Raw genomic sequence first — 18228 nt, forward strand, 5'->3', positions numbered from 1 at the left:
TTGATAAGCTTTAATATGTGAATATACCGTCGCCACAATCAAAATAATGAACACATTTATCACCCTCACAGTTTTCTTACGCCACTGTGTAACCCTCCATCCTGTCCTCTTCCATCGCCAGGTACATTCAGCTGCCTTGTGTCACTATTCAGTAGGTATTCCCTTTAGAATTTAATCAAAATGGGATCCTACAGTATGTACTCTTTTCTGTCTAACTTCTTTTTCTCAGCATGATTATTTCAAGATTCATCCATGCTGTTGCATCTTCACTTCTTTTTGTTGGCTAGTGGGTAGTCCATTGTATGATGTGTAGCAATTTATTTATCTGTTAATCTGTTGATAAACAATTATTTCCAGGTTTTGGCTATTATGAGTAAGGTTGCTGTGAACATTTTTGTAGAAATCTTTATATGAACCACGACTTTTATTTCCTTTCGGTAAATAAGTAGTTCAGAATGGACAAAATGGGTCATATGATAGGTACACGTTTAAGTTTTTAAGAAATTATCCAACTGTTTTCCAAAGTGTTTACACCATTTTCCATTGCCACCATAACTTTATGTGACTTCCGGTTGCTTCACTCTACATCTTTGCCAGTACCTGGTAGTGTCAGTCTTTTTAAATTGTAGAACCTTCTTTTAGGCATAGAGTGGTATCTTGAAGTTTTAATGACTAATGGTATCGGGCATTTTTTCATGTGTTTATTTGCCATCTGTGTCTTCTTTGATGAAACATCTGTTCAAATCTTTTGCACATTATTTTAATATGGTTACATTCTAAGAAATTTTATGTATTTTTGGTACAAATTCTGTATCACATGTGATATGCGATTATTTGTGCCTAGTGTGTGCCTTATCTTTTCATATTTTTAATAGTTTTTCACAAAGCAAAGTATTTAATTTTGGTGTAGGTCAATTTATCAAAATTTTCTTTTTCTTTTCTTGAGATGGAGTCTTGCTCTGTCTTCCAGAGTGCGATGGGATCTCAGCTCACTGCAACCTCTGCCCCCTGGGTTCAAGCCATTCTCCTGTCTCAGCCTCCCTAGTAGCTGGGATTACAGGCACCCGCCACCACACCCAGCTAATTTTTGTATTTTTAGTAGAGATGGGGTTTCACCACGTTGGCTAGGCTGGTCTTGAACTCCTGACTTCAGGTGATCCACATGCCTCGGCCTCCCAAAGTGCTGGGATTACAGGCATGAGTCACTGTGCCCTACTCAAAATTTTCTTTTATAGACTCTGCTTTTGATACTGTATGTAAGAAATCTTTGCTTCATCTAATGTCACAAATTGTCTTTTATATTCTATAAGTCTTACCGCTTCAGGTTTTACATTTAGGCCTATAATCCCTTTTGAGTTAATTTTTTTTATGGTGTTGGGTATGGATTTAGGTTCCTTTTGACATATTGATATCCACTTTTCCCAGCACCATCTGTTGAAAGACCATTTTTTCCCCATTGAATTAGCCTGTATTGGTTTGCCATATATGGATGAATATTTCTGGGCTCTCTGTTCTGTTCCTTTGATATATTTCTTTATTTTTATACCAATACCAACATTGTCTCAGTGACTTACAGCTTTATACTTAGTCTTGGAATTAGGTAGTTTTCAACTTTAGGTAGTTTTGCAAACTTTAGTCTCTTTTTCAAAGTGGTTTTGGTTAATCTAGGTTCTTTGCATTTTCATATAAATTTTAAGATGAGCATGTCAATTGCTACAAAAAAGCCCACTGCAATTTTGATTGGGATTTCATGAAACTTGTAAAAAATTTGGGAAAATTGACATATTAACCACGTTGACTTTTCTGATCTATGAACATAGTATCTCTCCATTTATCTTGCTCTTTAATTTCTCTCAGCAAGGTTTTCAGGATATAGGTCTTATACAACCCTCAACAATTTATTTTCATATCAACTTGTATTTGTGTATGGTTAACATGTAAGAAATACAATTTATTTTTTATATTGCTCTGTATCCTGCAATGTTGCTAAATTACTCATTAGTTTTTGTTTGTTTGTTTGTTTGTTTGGGACAGAGTCTCTCTCTCTTTGTCACCCAGGTTGGAGTGCAGTGGCGTGATCTTGGCTCACGGTAGCCTCTGCCTCCCAGGTTCAAGCGATTCTCATGTCTCAGCTTCCCAAGTAGCTAGAATTACAGGCAGCCACCACCATGCCTGGGTAATTTTTGTATTTTTAGTAGAGATGGGGTTTCACCATGTTGGCCAGGCTTGTCTTGAACTCCTGACCTCAAGTGTGTATTTGGAGGGGAGGGGTAAACTTTGACTGAAGAGTCTTGATGGTTTTCTAAGTAAATACTTCTTCTTATCCTAACGATTGTTTTCTTTTATGCTGCTTTTTCTTCTGTTGTGCACAATAAAGCCTGGGGTTCCAACTTCTGCTTTGACCTTTCACTCTGGTCTAATCTCATATGGTTCTCCCAATTTCTGTGCAGGATGGTTCTGGGAGCCGAGGAGGAGCCCTCTTTCTCTACAGAGAGGCTAAGATAGATGTCAGTGGTTTTACTTTCTTTCTTTCCTATCTGGATGACTTAACTTTTCTTGCCTTACTGCCCTGGCTTAAACTTCCAGGACAGTGTGGATAAGAAGTCAAAGTAAAAATCCTTGCTTTGTCCTGATTTTGCTTATTTTCCAAGTGAACTTAAGAATCACCTTTCTTATTTCCAAAAGAAAACTTTGTGGTGTTTTTTTTTCCTAAGAAAACTTTTAATTTTGAGGTAATTGTAGTTTGACATGCACTTGTAAGAACGAATACAGAGCGATCTCCCGTATCTTGTACTATAGCACTATCTGTGTATATATGTACTATATATACTATGTGTACTGTAGTACAAGGTCACAGCCTGGATGCCAACATTGATACAATCTGCTGATCCTGTGTAAATTTTTCCAGTTTTACTTGTGTGTGTTTGTGTTTTACGTGTGTGTGTACTTCTGTGCTCTTTTATCACATGTGTAGGTTTGTGTGTCTACCAACAGTTAAGATACAGAGCAGTTCCATCACAAGGATTGCTTGTATTGCTGTTTTATAAACACACCCACGCCCCTGCTGTTCCCCAGCCCCCAGTTCCTTCCCTTATGAACCATAATGTGTCTTCTGTTTCTACAATTTTGTCATCCTCAAGAATGTTAAATAAACAGAATTATACAGTCTATAACCTTTTGGGAGGGGCTTTTTTTCACTCAGCATAATTTCCTGGAGATCTATTCATGTTAGTGTATGTACCATAGTTCATTCCTTTTTATTGCTGAATAGTGCTGCCTTGTATAGATGTCCTGGTTTGTTTAACCATTCATCTGAGATCAAGCTGGGTTGTTTTCAGTTTGTTTTGTTCTGTGTTTTTTAAAGAAAGGGTCTTGCTCTGATGCCCAGTCTGGGGTGCAATGGTGCGATCTTGGCTCTCTGCAGCCTCGACCTCCTAGGCTTAAGTGATCTTCCCACATCAGCCCGCCAAGGATCTGGGACCACAGGCATGGACTACTGCACCTGGCTAATACTCATATTTTTTGTAGAGACAGGATCTTGCTGTGTTTCTCAGGCTGGTCTTGAACTCCTGACCTATTTTCAATTTTTGACTATTAGAATTGAGCTACTATGAACACTTGTATACAAGTTTTTGTGTAAATATGCACTTTCCACTTTTCTGGGAAATAAATGCCCCAAAATGCAATTGCTGGGTCATATGATAATTGCACAGTTTCATAGGAGACTGCCAGAGTAGTTGGGCCATTTGATGTTTCTACCAGCAATTATGTGAGTGATCCAATTTCTTTACATCCTTGCCAGTGTGTGGTGTTCTCACTGTTGTTTATTCTAGCTATTCTAATAGGTATGTGATATTTCACTGTGGTTTTAACTTCCCTAATGACTAATAATGGTGAGCATTTTTTCATGTGTTTATTTGCATTTTTATATCTTATATACAGATATAAAATATCTGGGGATGTCTTTGGGTTTTTATTGCACTTTTAAAAATTGAGTTGGGTTGGGTACTGTGAGTTCATTACATATTTAACTACATTGTCAGATGTGTGATTTGCAGATATTTTCTCATAGTCTGTAGGTTTCACTTTCTTAACAGGGCCTTTCACAGAGCAAAAGTTTTTATTTTTGATGAAATCTAATTTACCAGGTTTTGTTTGTTTGTTTGTTATAGGGAATGTCAAATTTGTTTCAAGTGGAGGAACTATTTCCTATTCTTTGATCCTGAAGCTTTTCTCCTATGTTGTTTTCTAAAAGGTTTTTTTTTCTTTTGAGATGGAGTCTTGCTCTGTTGCCCAGGCTGGAGTACAGTGGCGTCATCTCAGCCCACTGCAACGTCTGCCTCCTGGGTTCAAGGGATTCTCCTGCCTCAGCCTCCTGAGTAGCTGGGACTACAGGCACGTGCCACCACATCTGGCTAATTTTTTGTATTTTTAGTGGAGATGGAGTTTCACCGTGTTAGCCAGGATGGTCTGGATCTCCTGACCTCGTGATCTGCCCACCTCTGCCTCCCAAAGTGCTGGGATTACAGGCGTGAGCCACCGCGCCTGACCCTAAAAGTTTTGTAGTATTTTTTGTTTTCTCTTTACACCCATGATCTATTTTGATTTTATGAGATATGAGGCTTAGGTCAAGGTTTATATTTTTGCATGTGGGTGTATAATTTTTCTAGCACCATTTGTTCCATTGAATTGTTTTTGACTTTTGTAAAAAAATAGTTGAGGATCTTTGTGTGGATCTATTTCTGGGTTCTCTTGTGTTCCATTGACTTCATGTGTCAATCCCTTGGCCAGTACCACCCTTGCTGTGTAGGTTCCTGTAGCTTTATAGTGAGTGTTAATGTTGAGTTAGAGTGTCTACTCTTACTTTATTCTTCTTTTTCAAAATTGGTTAAGCTATCCCAGGGCTTGTGACTTTCCATATAAATTTTAGAATAAACTTGTTTATGTCTACAGCAACTTAGCTGAGATTTTGATAGGAATTGCATTAAACCTATAGATCAGTTTGGGGGAGAATCTTTTTCTAGTTTGAGTATTAAAATATATGAACACAGTATACTTATTTATTTTAGTTTTTTATTTCTTTCCTCAGTATTATGATTTTCAGCACACTGATTGGAAATATATTTTGATAAGTTTAAATCTAAGTATTTCATTTTGATTGGTTTTCATTTGTCTTTTATCCTGCTAAACTCGCTTATTAGTTGTAGGAGGGTTTTGTTTTGTTGTGTTTTGTAGATTGCCTGGAATCATCTACACAGAAAATTGTGTAGAAAACATAGGGACAGTGTTATTATTTCTTTCTTTTCAACCTATATGGCTTTTCCTTCTTCTTCTTCTTTTTTTTTTTTTTTAATTAAATTGTTTGGGGATAGAGATGGGGTCTTGCTATGTTGCCCAGGCTGGTCTCAAATTCCTGAGCTGCAGTGATCTGCCTGCCTCAGCCTCCCAGAGTGCTGAGATTACAGGTGTGAGTGACCTCTCCCGGCCTTCTTTCTGTTTAAAAATTTTCTGCCTTAATTCAGTGACTGGACTTTTACTACAATGTGGAGTAGGAGTGCTAAGAGTGGACTTCCTACGTTGTTCCCAATCTTTTCACTGTAATCTGTTTATTATCATGTTAGGGTGTAGAATTTTGTCTAATGCCTTTTGGTGTCAGTTGCTACAGTCATCTGGATATGGGTTTCACTCTTCACTCTTTTGATATAAATTACATTGATCTTTTCAATTTTATTTTTTGAGACACAGTCTTCCTCCATCACCCAGGCTGGAGTGCAGTGGTGCAATCATGGCTCACTGCAACTTTGACCTTCTAGGCTCCAGTGATCCTCCTGCCTCAGCCTCCCGAGTAGTTGGGACTACAAGTGTGTGCCATCATACTTGGCTAATTTTTTGTTGTTGTTGTTTGTTTGTTTTGTAGAGCCAGGTCTTACTGTGTTGTGCAGGCTGGTCTTCAACTCCTGGCTTCAAGCTATCCTCCCACTTTGGCCTCCCAGTGTTTATAGGCAGGAGTCACTGCACCTGGCCCAATTCATTTTTTGAATGCTGAACCAGATTTGCATTCCTGGAATAACGCTCACTTGGTCATGAATAAAAATAAAAATACAACATATGGAAATGTGTGTGTTTTTTTGTTTTTTCTTTTCATGTCAGATGGTTAATGTGCTAATGTTGTAACAAGGGTCAAGGGTGGCATATCCCACATACATGCATGAATACCCAGTCATCACACTTATGAACTACGAAAAGATCGCCATGTGAAAATTTTTATACAAATCTTTTTGTGTGTTGTTGGATTCCATTTGATAGTATTTTGTTGAGGACTTTTTGCATTCATGAGGAATATTGGTCCGTGGGGTTTTTTTTTTTTTGGTTTGTTTTCTTTTTGTGGTGTGCTGTCTTCATTTGGTTTTGGCATCGGGATAATACTAGCCTCATAAAATGAGTCGCAAAGTGTTCCTTATTCTGTTTTCTGGAAGAGTTTGCATAGAATTGGGATGAATTCTTAAATATTTGGTGTAATTCTCCAGTGAAACCATCTGAGCCTGGCGATTTCTCATTCAGAAGCTCTTAATTACAAATTTTGTTTCTTTAATGGTATAGGATGATTCAGGTTATCTATTTCATCTTGCCTGAATTTTGGTAGTTTATGATTTTCAAGGTATTTCAAGGCCTGTTAGGGAAGTGGAAGTTGCACTGAGTGCCTTCTTGAAGAGAACAGCTTGGGTAGTCTGAGGGTGATGTTTAGAGTATTTGCCTAATACTCTTTAACGGCTGTGGGAGCCTTTTTGATAACCCCTGTTTTATTTGTGATGTTGTTGGTTTATGTCTCCTCTGTTTTTATCTTCGTCATAAAATTTATTAGTTTTGTTGATTCTATTCAGATAACCAGCTTTTTCTTCCATTGATTGTTTTCTGTTTTTCTGTTTTCAATTTTATTGATTTCTGCCCAGTATGAGGGTTTTCGACCTGGGATGTACATCCGCGTTGAGATTGAAAATGTTCCCTGTGAATTTGTGCAGAACTTTGACCCCCATTACCCCATTATCCTGGGTGGCTTGGGCAACAGTGAGGGAAATGTTGGATACGTGCAGGTGGGTCCCTTTGCTGGGTATTTGGTGCCTGAGGCTCTGTGGATTTCCCCTCCATCAATCATCTTACCCTCTGGTCCCCTCAGATGCGTCTGAAGAAACATCGCTGGTATAGGAAAATCCTCAAGTCCCGAGACCCAATCATATTTTCTGTAGGGTGGAGAAGGTTTCAGACCATCTCGCTCTATTATATCGAAGACCACAATGGAAGAAAAAAGCTTCTAAAGTATATCCCACAGCACATGCATTGCAAAGCAGCCTTTTGGGGTAAAATATGATTACAACAACTTGCTTATTGCCAAGATTACACCTTACAGGCTGCATCATTACAGCTTTGTGCTTTTCCTGTCATAAAATTCTACTCCTGAGATTTTTCTCTTTTCTGGGAGCGGGGAGGTGGTTTGGAGTATATATGTAAATCTATATCCAAATGTAAATATCCATATCCAATATGTAAAACTGGAATCTAAAATTTGTGGTTTGCTATATTTCTTTTTTTCCTTTTCCTATAAGGCACTATCACTCCACAGGGAACTGGTTTCTTGGCAATACAGTCTGTCAGTGGCATAATGGTAACTATCTTGGATGATTTCTTTTACAGATTGGTTTGAGAAATGTATCCTGAATGTGGGTTATTATGTACATGAGACTTTAAGTTGAAAATTATTCACTTTTAGTATTATAAAGTAAATTTCCATTTGCTTTTGATCTTCCTATATCCTTTCCAGTAGGGTGTGGGAGTAGAGGAGGTGAGGTGGAAGAATTATAATGGTCCTGAAGACATATTCTACTTTTGTGCATCTTTTGGATTTATTTATCTAAGCAAGTACTTAAACAGTGTTTACCATGTGATAAGCACTACATGAGGTTGTGAGGAGCCATCAGAGACCAGCCAGACATGAGATTCCCTGCAGCCGTGCTGGGGTAGCAGTCTGTTCACTCCATTTTCATTTGACCAGTCAGGCAGGGCAGGGTTTATTGGTCCCATTTAACAGAGAAGAAAGCAGAATAATGAGCAGATGGAACCTGCCCTGGAGGTCCAAATTTTAATTTCCTAAACATTGCAACTGTATTTTTCTTTTCCATTTCATTCTAAATAGATCATTATAGTGAATTATGTTCCTCTGAAATCACTCTCGGGAGAGTACTCAAGTTGCCCCCCGCCCACCCCTTTTTTTGAGTCAGAGTCTCACTCTGTTGTCCAGGCTGGAGTGCAGTGGTGCTATCTTGGCTCACCGCAACCTCTGCCTCCTGGGTTCAAGTGACTCTCCTGCTTCAGCCTCCTGAGTAGCTGGAATTACAGGTTGCACCACCACACCCAGCTAATGTTTGTATTTTTAGTAGAGATGGGATTTCACTATCTTGGCCAGACTGGTTTCGAACTCCTGACCTCAAGTGATCCACCCGTCTCGGCCTCCCAAAGTGCTGGGATCACCTGCGCTCAGCCTCAAGTCACCCTTGTTAGCTTGGCTTACCAATTTTAAAGTTTTGGATTGCTTTTGTCAAACCACTGGGTTGCCAGTTCAAATGGTCTCCCTTGTTTTTCTTAGCTAATTCTAAGTAAAATTCACTTTGGTAATGTATTGTGTCACATAGAATTGAAGTTTTTCTCTGGCAGATATTATTACTATTTTCAAATTTTGGGATTCCCATTATCCTGGTTTTCAGATAGCTGCCACAGGAGTTGTCCTTGATCTGGATAAATCCATAAAAATTGTGAAGAAATTAAAGCTAATTGGTTTTCCATATAAAATTTTCAAGAACACTTCATTTATTGAGGTCTGTATATCCACATATTCTCATATTTATAAATGGCCATAATGTTTGAGAAAAGGAATGAAATACTTCTAAAATATGGGCCTCAAGTTTTTAGAAAAGTATTTGAAATCTTTTATAAACTTCATATTTTGTTTGTTTGCTCCTTTATATTCTGTGTTACTTAAATATGCTCAAAAGAGCCATTTTTTTGAAAAGTAAACAGTTATTTAGGAATTGAAGCTGTTACTCATGACTTCCATGTGAGACTGCCACAGAACTCATAATGAAAATATGTCATTTTATCCACTGGCTTTTGTTTCCTACTTTTAAAATTTGTGTTAAGAAAGGGAAAAAAATCACAAGTTTGTCTAACCATTCAGTAGAAAAATAGACAAAGCATTTGCAGACAACTTGGCAAGGGTACAGAGAAATGGATGTACTGTTTTTCAGTATTTGGGGAGGGTGGTTTGAGCAGCATTTATTGACAATTTCATTAGTGGGGATGTTTTCATTAGAGACACAGAGTTAGGAAGATCATAAAATTGCTCTTGCAGTATAAGGTAATAATACCACCAGTGTTTATCTTACTGTTATCATGTTCTAAGTGCATGCACCTGAGTAAAAGGATCTGCGCTGCAGTCCAGTCCGAGAGACGCCAGCAAAGGCTGCCTAGGCCAGTTCAGTCCAGTAAATCCCTCTTCGATATTCTCTTCCACACAGACAGCGGTGATGAGCATGCCCATGAACCCACATGATTATTTTGGGGGAAATGAAAGGGTTGTATTTTTGAGGTAGTAATTCCACTTTCAGGGGCAAATACATTTTGATTATTGTATCACCCTTCAGTGAGTTGTTTTTGTTCTTTAACCAAGCATATATGTTTGAGGGAAGAAGTAAAGCATAAGGTATATGATTTTGTGTGTGTTTTTATCTTGCTATACCTGTAGGGAATGTTTAATTCTGCCTTGGAAGTAGCCAAATTTGAAGGTGCTGTGATTCGAACTGTCAGTGGGATAAGGGGGCAGATCAAGAAAGTGCTCTGAGCTTCAGAAAGAGCTTTCCAGGCCAGCTTTCAGGATAAGCTGCTGATGAGCGGTGAGTGTCTTGAGTAGTGTTCAGGGCAGGGTGTTACCATTCATGCTTGACTTCTAGCCAGTGTGACGAGAGGCTGGAGTCAGGTCTCTAGAGAGTTGATCAGCTCCAGCCTTAGATCTCCCAGTCTTATGCGGTGTGCCCATTCGCCTTGTGTCTGCAGTCTCCTGGCCACACCCAGTAACAGTTCTGTGATCTATGAGAATAGTTTCCTTAGTGAGCTTTCCTTTCAAATACTTTGCAACCAGGTAGAGAAGTTTGGAGCGAAGGTTTTGTTCTTTATTTCTTCACAATATGGATATGAATCTCCTTTAGAAAAAAAGTAAATTACCTCTCTTTTCAGATATTGTTTTCATGCAAACTTGGTATCCTGTTTCCATCCCAGCCTTCTATAACCCAGTAGCATCTATGTTGAAACCAGTGGGTGAGAAAGACACCTGGTCAGGAATGTGGACCACTAGCCAACTCGGGCTTAACCATGGCATCAGACTAAAGGCGAACAAGGACTCTCTGTGTAAGGTACCGGTCGCGTGTGTGTTAGTGGAGATGCAGTCTGTGCCCTGCAGACAGGGAGTCACACAGACACTTTTCTATAATTTCTTACATGCTTTGAATGTTCAAGTATAAAGTCTAATGTTACATTTGATTGAACAGTTGTATATTCATGGAATATTTTGTAACGGAACACCAAAAAATGGTAATAGTGATTCTTTCTGGATTGAAGACAAACTTTTCTTTTTTAAAATAAAATTTATTTTATATATTTGGGGTTGACCACATGATCTTAAAGGATACATATAGTAAACTGGTTACTATAGTGAAGCAAATTAATGTATCTATCATCTCACGTAGTTTCATTTTTTTGTGTTTGACAGGAACAGCTAAAATCTACTTATTTAACAAAAATCCCAAAGACAATACATTTTTATTAACTATAGCCCTCATGTTGTACATTAGATCTTTAAGTTGTTCATCCTACATGTCTGCTACTTTGTATTATTTTAACGTACGTCTCCCCATTTACTATTGGTCATTTCCTATTTGGCCCATTTTTCAACTGGGTTGTTTCTCTGCTCTTAAGTTGTAAGAGTTCTTTACTGATTTTTGGATATTAACACTTTATCAGATATGTGATTTGCAAATATTTCTTCCAGTCTGTAGGTTCCCTTTTCATTTTATTGGTTGTTTCTTTTGCTGTGCAGAAGCTTTTTAGTTTGATGCAGTCCTCCTTGTTTATGTTTGCGTTAGCCTGACTTCTGGTGCAATATCCAAAAAATTATTGCTAAGGCCAATATCAAGAGGCTTTCCCCCTATGTTCTCTTCTAGTTTTATGGTTTCAGGTCTTCTTTTGGTCTTGTATCTGTTTTGAGTTAATTTTTGTGTGTGGTGTATGATCAGGGTCCAATTTTATTCTTTTGCATGTGAAAATCCAGTTTTCCCAGCACTATCATTGAAGAGAATATTTTTTTTTCCATTGTGTTGTCGTATTTGTCCTTGTCAAAAATTAGTTGGCAGTATATGACCTTTATTTTAAAGGTCTCTGTTCTGTTCCATTGGTCTATCTTTTTTTTTTTTTAATGCCAATACCATACTGTTTTGATTACTATAGTTTTATAATACAATTTTAAATCAGGAGATGTGATGTCTCCCACTTTTTCTTTAACAGTAGTCTGTTGGCTGTTTGGGGTTTGTTGTGGCTCCATATGAGTTTCAGGATTGTTTTTTCTGTGTTTTTGAGATGAAGTCTCACTCTGTCACCCAAGCTGGAGTGCAGTGGCATGATCTTGGCTCACTGCAACCTCCACCTCCTGGATTCAAGCAATTCTCCTGCCTCAGTCCCCCAGGTAGCTGAGACTACAGGCACGTGCCACCATGTCAGGCTAATTTTTGTGGTTTTAGTAGAGACAGGGTTTTACTATGTTGGCCAGGCGGGTCTCCAACTCCTGACCTCATGATTCACCTGCCTCGGCCTCCCAAAGTGCTGGGATTACAGGTGTGAGCCACCATGTCCGGCCAGAATTGTTTTTTTCTATTCTGTGAAGAATGCCATCAGAACTTTGATGAGAATTGTTTTAAATCTGTATATTTGCTTTGGGCAGTGCGAACATTTTAACAATATTAATTCTTCTGACCATGAACGTAGGATATCTTTCCATTTGTTCATGTCTAAATTTCTTTCATCAATGTTTTATGGTTTTCAAGTGTACACATCTTTCACCTTCTTGGTTAAATTTATTCCTAAGTTTTTGTTTTTCTTTGATTCTGTTGTAAATGAGATTATTTTCTTGATTTCTTTGTCAGCTAGGTTATTTGTATATAGAAATGTGACTGATTTTTATATGTCGAGTTTATACCTTGCAGCTTAACTGAATCAATTTAGTAGTTCTCACAGTTTTTTTGTGGAATCTTTGGAGCATTTTAGATAAAGGATCTTGTCATCTGCAAATAGAGATAACTTTACTTCTTTAATTTAGTTGCCTTTTTTTTTTTCCTTGTCTGATTGCTCTTGCTAGTACTATGTTGAATACAAGTGACAAGACTGGGTATCTCTATCTTGTACTCAATCTTAGTGGAAAAGCTTTCAGTTGTTCCCCACTAACTATGATGTAGGCTGTGGGTTTTTCATAAATGGTCTTTATTATGTTGAGAAACTTTCCTTCCATACATAAACTATTAAGAGGTTTTATGAAGAAAGGTTGCTAAACTTTGTTAAATGCTTTTTCTGCATCAATTGAGGTGACCATGTGGTTTTACATTTTATTTTGTTAATGTGATATATCACATTGATTTGCATATGTTAAACCAGGCTTGCACACCAGGGAAAAATCCCACTTAATCATTATGTATAATCTTTTTGATGTGTTGTTGAATTCTATTTGCTAAAATTTTTTTAGGATTTTTGCGCCAGTGTTTAATTTATTGGAGAAGTTGACTTGTAGTTTTTTGTGTATGTGTATGTGTGTGTTTTGGTTTGGCTTAGGTATTAAGGTGACACTGGCCTGATGAAATGTGTTTGAAATTATTTCCTCTCGAAATAATCCCAGGGGATGGGAGTGACTCTGGACATGGGAGTTACATGGTAGTGACTCTGGACCCTGGAGTGGTGGAACACAGCAGCATCCCAGTCTCCATGAGGCCAGGTACAGCACCAGCAAGGACCCCAGAATGGTGGAGCACTGCTGTGGCTTGGGCCCTCGGGGGCAGGGACCAGCGCAACAACTACTTCTCTCCCTGGAGAGGCAGGTGCCTGGGCAACTCAGATTCTCCAGGGATAGTCCAGTTTCAAGAAAGCAGGGTTCTACAGTTGTTTGTCCTGAAAGGCAAGGTACCCCAGTTCAGCCAATGCTATTTTCCTGGGATGTGGGGGTGCCATGTTGTCTCATCCCTGTCAGGTGTGGCTGCTCAGCTCAGCCAAGACTTTGATTCCCTTTGAAGTGGGGCAGTGCTTCAGCTCTCATGCAATGAGAGGTTGTCTGCTCTGGGTAGCCAAGGCACTGATTTTCCCTGGAAAGCAGGGCACCAAGTCAGCTCAGGCCCCAAGGGGCAGGGCGCAATTGCAGCTGGGAGGGGAAGGGCACAGCAGCCTGGCCCCACAGGGTAGGGTGTATGCTGTGATGTGGACGTGTTTGTTCCCACCAGCACTCATGTTGAAATTTGATTCCAAATGTGGTGGTGTGGGAGGTGGGGCCTAGTGGGAAGTATTTGGGTCACAGGGGCAGATCATTTTTGAATAGGTTAGGCCTTTTCATGGGACTGCATTAGTTACCCGGAGTGGATTATCAGAGTGAGTTCAGCTTCCTAGACTCTCATGTTTCCTCTCTTGCCATGTGAGCCCTTTGCATATACCTGTTTCCCCTTCCACTTTCCCCATGAGATGAAGCAGCACAAGACCCTCACCAGATGTGCTGCCCGATCTCAGACTTTTCAGACACAAGCAGGGTTAGCCAAATAAACCTTTTTTATAAAATAAGTTACCGAGTCTCAGGTATTCTGTTACAGCCATACTAAATGGCCTAAGACAGTGTAACAGCAGCTCGGGGGTGGTGGGCCACTAGGTGGGGGTGATACAGAGCAACAAACCCTGAAGATGGTAGAAGGGTGCGGTGGCTGCTCACCACCCTGAACGGGACATGCTCCCGAAGTGGTTCCGGGTCCAGGAGGTCACGTTGCAGCAGCAGCTGGTCCATGGGGGTGGGGCACAACGTCAGTTCCTTCTCTGAGGGGAGTGCTGGGGCTGCTGGGCCCCTCTTGCTTCATTATCCCTGCAGGGAGACATCCCCTCTGCTTCAGGCTGATCCCTCTAGGGGTGGGTGGCGGGGGGCAGATGTTTCCTTCTCTCCTTTATGTGTCTGTCCTGGTTTTCTGTGCTCTACTGGATTTCTGCTACTCCTTGATGCACACTGGGGCTCTCCTTTAGAACCTTCATCAAAATATAGTTGTTTGCTGCTTTGGCTGTCTTTGTCAGAGGACGAACGCAAGGGACTATTGATTGGCCCCTTGCTGGTGTCCCTCCCTCTTAAACTTTTCACTGGGTACTCTTTTGAACCACTTTTCCCCCCACCATATGCATGTATTTTTAAAACATCAATGTGCTAATTTCTATTGAAGCAATGTGGATTTTTCTGACAGTTTTAATGTTTTAATAAGCTTTTTATTGAAATGCTAATGTACATACAGAAGAGTACCCAAATCGTAGGTGTGCAGCTAGATAAACTGTAGCACACCAGGCTGCCACGCTCTGGACCAAGCAGTAGCCTCACCCTGTAGCCTATCCCAGGCACTGCCGCCCCACCCTGCCCCCCAAAATAGCCACTTTCCAGTTCCTGACATAGATTTGTTCTGCCTGGTTTTGAGTTTTATAAAATACAACACATTCTATTTAGCCTGGCTTCTTTGCTTCAGTATTACAGGACACAACCATGTTCTTGTCTACGGCAGACATTGATTTATTGTCATTGTTGAGTTCCATTATATGACTGTGTCACCATTTATCCATTGATGAATAAAATGATTTCCTATTTTTGGCCGTTATCCCACGGCCCTGAATGCTAGGTCTGGATATGGGACTTGCAGGTATGCAGGGGCACACACACTTCTGCTGGAGGATCCCTGGGTGGGGTGGAGACTCCAGGGTACCTGTGCTCTGCCTCAGTATGGAGGCTTCTGTGTCATATTCTGGGAGCACAGTGGCTTGGCCTCCACCACCAGCAGCAGCTTAAAGAGTTCCTGCTGTTCCACATGCTTGAAGACAATTCAAGTTTTGTTTTTCTGGTTTTTTTTTTAGGTTTTCAGTGCCTGTCTGGACTTCTATTTTCATTTAGATTTTGGTTTCTTAGAAATTTCGTTATTCTCTTCATAGCTTAACAATGTATTTGAAAAGATGTGTTTTCATGTGGAGTATTTAGTTTTGTAATAAGAGGGTTGTTCGAGGCATCAGTCTGCCACTCTGCTAGAAACAGAAGTCTCCCAGGCATTTCTTTTTATATAAAATAGTTAATGAAATTTTGAACCAGCTTACATGAATTTTTGTTAAAATACACTTCAGGATGTGGTGCCCATTATCCATTCTACTCTTCCGTGAGAAGCAGATTTCTCTGAATTCTTGAATTCGAAAACAATTGGGGTTCCTAAACAAAGAATATGGAACATTATTGGGGATGAAGTCTTTAATAATACATTTCAAGACATAGGAGAAACTTTTTCTATATGATTGACTTAAGTAAAAGCCTAGGGCAAAACTTTCAATTTATTAATAGTATTTATGAGGCAATTAAAAATTTGTGTCATCTTGATTAAACATAGAATTTAAGATTACCTTGAAAATTCAGTACAGAGTATTTTGCTTTTATCTGTTGTTTGAGTCTCCCTTCTTTCAGCCAGCCTTCCATCAGAAATAGCATAAAGTTAAACTTCTTAATTAGAATCAGGAATCAGGACTCTTTGGCTGCTGACTGAAGGAAGAGCTATCCTTAAATCCAGAGTGGGCCGGGCGTGGTGGCTCATGCCTGTAATCCTAGCACTTTGGGAGGCCAAGGCAGGTGGATCACCTGAGGTCAGGAGTTCTAGACCAGCATGACCAACATGGTGAAACCCCATCTCTATTGAAAATACAAAAATTAGCTGGGCATGGTGGTGTGTGCCTGTAGTCCCAGATACTTGCGAGGCTGAGACAGGAGAATTGCTTGAACTCGGGAGGTGGAGGTTGTGTGAACTGAGATTGTGCCACTGCACTCTAGCCTGGGCGACAGGGGGAGACTCCATCTCAAACAAACAAACAAACGAACAAAAAACCCAATATCTAGAGTGGTTGATAGTCAAGATGAAAAACTAAATTATTTTCGTTAGGATGGGAAATGACCACCTCAGTGGCCTAAAGACAAGGCCTGAAATTTCCATTAAAAGAAACTGGGATCTATTCATCTGCTCTGTTGAGACCCCATAGTTCCATACATAGAAATGGGCACAGAGGGCTTTGGGGGGAGAGTTGTAAGTGTAAGCTCTCTGTTCCTCTGTATACTGAGAATTGTGGGTGTCCACTGAGGCAGTTCATATTTGGCGGATGATTGAGACCTGATTTCTCAGGGCCAGTGGACTCTGGTGTTGCTGATCTTGTGGAAAAGTCAACCCAATGAGAAGATTTTATGCAGAAGTTTTAAATGCACATTGGTCATAATTTGAATATGTCACAGTCTTTATTTTTCTTTTCAGCCAGTCCTAAGGCAATCCTGAGGCAAAAATTCACTGCAGATTCCAAAAGCCTTGCAGAAGGCCCTGCCATTTAAGAACAAGCCCAAGACCCAAGCAAAGGCAGGCAAGGTGCCGAAGAACAGGTGGAGACCAGCCGTCATACGCGAGCCTCATGAAAGAAAGGTACTGTCGCCCATGCCGTACTGCACACTGCATTTAGATAGGAAAGAATGCTCTCGGCAGCACACTTCCTGTTTCTACTGCAGTCTCAGTTATTCAGGGCACTGGAACTAAAGTCAGAGGAAGAGCCAGAGTTCGTTTCCCTTCCTTTGCCTGGTCCTGCTCTGCCCTGTGCTTTTGATGGGGATAACAGGCACATGGCTGGGGAACTCCTCTGTCTTGGTTAGCTGCACACAGTGTCCACAGAATGATGAACATAGGTGGTAAAGGTAAAATGCGATCACACCTGTGTCTCCATGCCAACAATGCATGCAGGATGCATTTTCATTTTCATGCAGTTAATATTCATTTGGATCGTGGGTTGCCTCTAGTCTTAGTGTTTAGGATAAGAGTGTGTCAGGTGGCTGAGAGCATTCTGATACTCACTGGCTTTTGTCCTGGTCAGATCCTCGCGCTGCTGGATGCTCTGAGTACGGTGCACAGTCAGAAGATGAAGAAGGCCAAGGAGCAGCGGCACCTGCACAATAAGGAGCACTTCAGAGCCAAGCAGAAGGAGGAGGAGGAGAAGCTGAAGCGGCAGAAGGACCTCAGGAAGAAGCTCTTCCGAATTCAGGGGCAGAAGGAAAGAAGAAACCAGAAGTCCAGTTTGAAGGGGGCTGAAGGCCAGTTGCAGTGAGCCTTTGGACTGGAGGGACTGTCCCTGGATCTGCGGAGGTGGACAGTTTCAAACATCACAGTTTGAATGCCTGTGAATGACAAGTCAGTCGGCAAGAGCTCAAGAGATGTCTCTACCCAAACTGTGCCTGCAAGAGGAGGAACGGAGAAGCCTGGACTGCTGGGACTGGGTTCGTTCTCACCACCTGGGGCTGTCGAGATTTAAAGTGATGTAAGCTGTGGTTATGTGGATTATCTTACTTTCCTCTGCCTGCCTCAGTTTAATTATTTTGTGCTACAAAAATATCATTAAAATTTTTTTTTTTCTGTTAGTTTTGGCTTAGTAGTTTTCATTAGGGATGAATGCCTGACAATTCTTTGTGGATAATTATTTATCCTACCACCTTCATGGGGAGTCTTCCAGAAAAGAAAGAAATATTCACTTGATCCCTCAGCTCTCCTGGAAAATTTTAGAGAAGGGTGTGTAGTGTTTTTGTTGTCTGTTATTTCCTTTGATCACTGGCCCTTGTGGACATTTTCTACCTTATTTCATATGTTTGCACATTAGTATAGTGACAAGGTAACAGTAATTACATTTGCTCATATGTTATGCCCATATTATGTTCATGCATTATACCTGCCTAGCCGCATTGACTTTTTTTTTTTTTTTTTTTTTTTTTCCAGACAGAATCTCACTCTATCACCAGGCTGGAGTGCAGTGGTGCAATCTGGGCTCAGTGCAATCTCCGCCTCCCAGGTTCAAGCAATT

The 18228-nt window shown here is 40.2% G+C and overlaps 1 non-coding gene and 1 pseudogene across 2 annotated transcripts in view; one reads left to right on the forward strand and one right to left on the reverse strand.

Annotated features, from left to right (window-relative positions):
• Positions 1-17701, forward strand: part of LOC111529800 — a 712005-nt pseudogene extending 694304 nt beyond the window's left edge. The window contains exons 15-22 of the transcript XR_003306640.2: positions 6951-7091; positions 7175-7355; positions 7602-7660; positions 8745-8867; positions 9794-9941; positions 10282-10457; positions 16647-16808; positions 17251-17701. The product of XR_003306640.2 is annotated as a ribosome biogenesis protein BMS1 homolog (transcript). The remainder of the gene's footprint in view (positions 1-6950; positions 7092-7174; positions 7356-7601; positions 7661-8744; positions 8868-9793; positions 9942-10281; positions 10458-16646; positions 16809-17250) is intronic.
• On the reverse strand, positions 6145-6248 carry LOC111529804. The gene has a single exon (XR_002727571.1). It is a non-coding gene; the product is annotated as a small nucleolar RNA U13 (small nucleolar RNA).
• Positions 17702-18228: the final 527 nt, after the last annotated feature.

The sequence above is a fragment of the Piliocolobus tephrosceles genome, chromosome 9 (genome assembly GCF_002776525.5).
Source record: "Piliocolobus tephrosceles isolate RC106 chromosome 9, ASM277652v3, whole genome shotgun sequence".
Lineage (NCBI taxonomy): Eukaryota > Metazoa > Chordata > Mammalia > Primates > Cercopithecidae > Piliocolobus > Piliocolobus tephrosceles.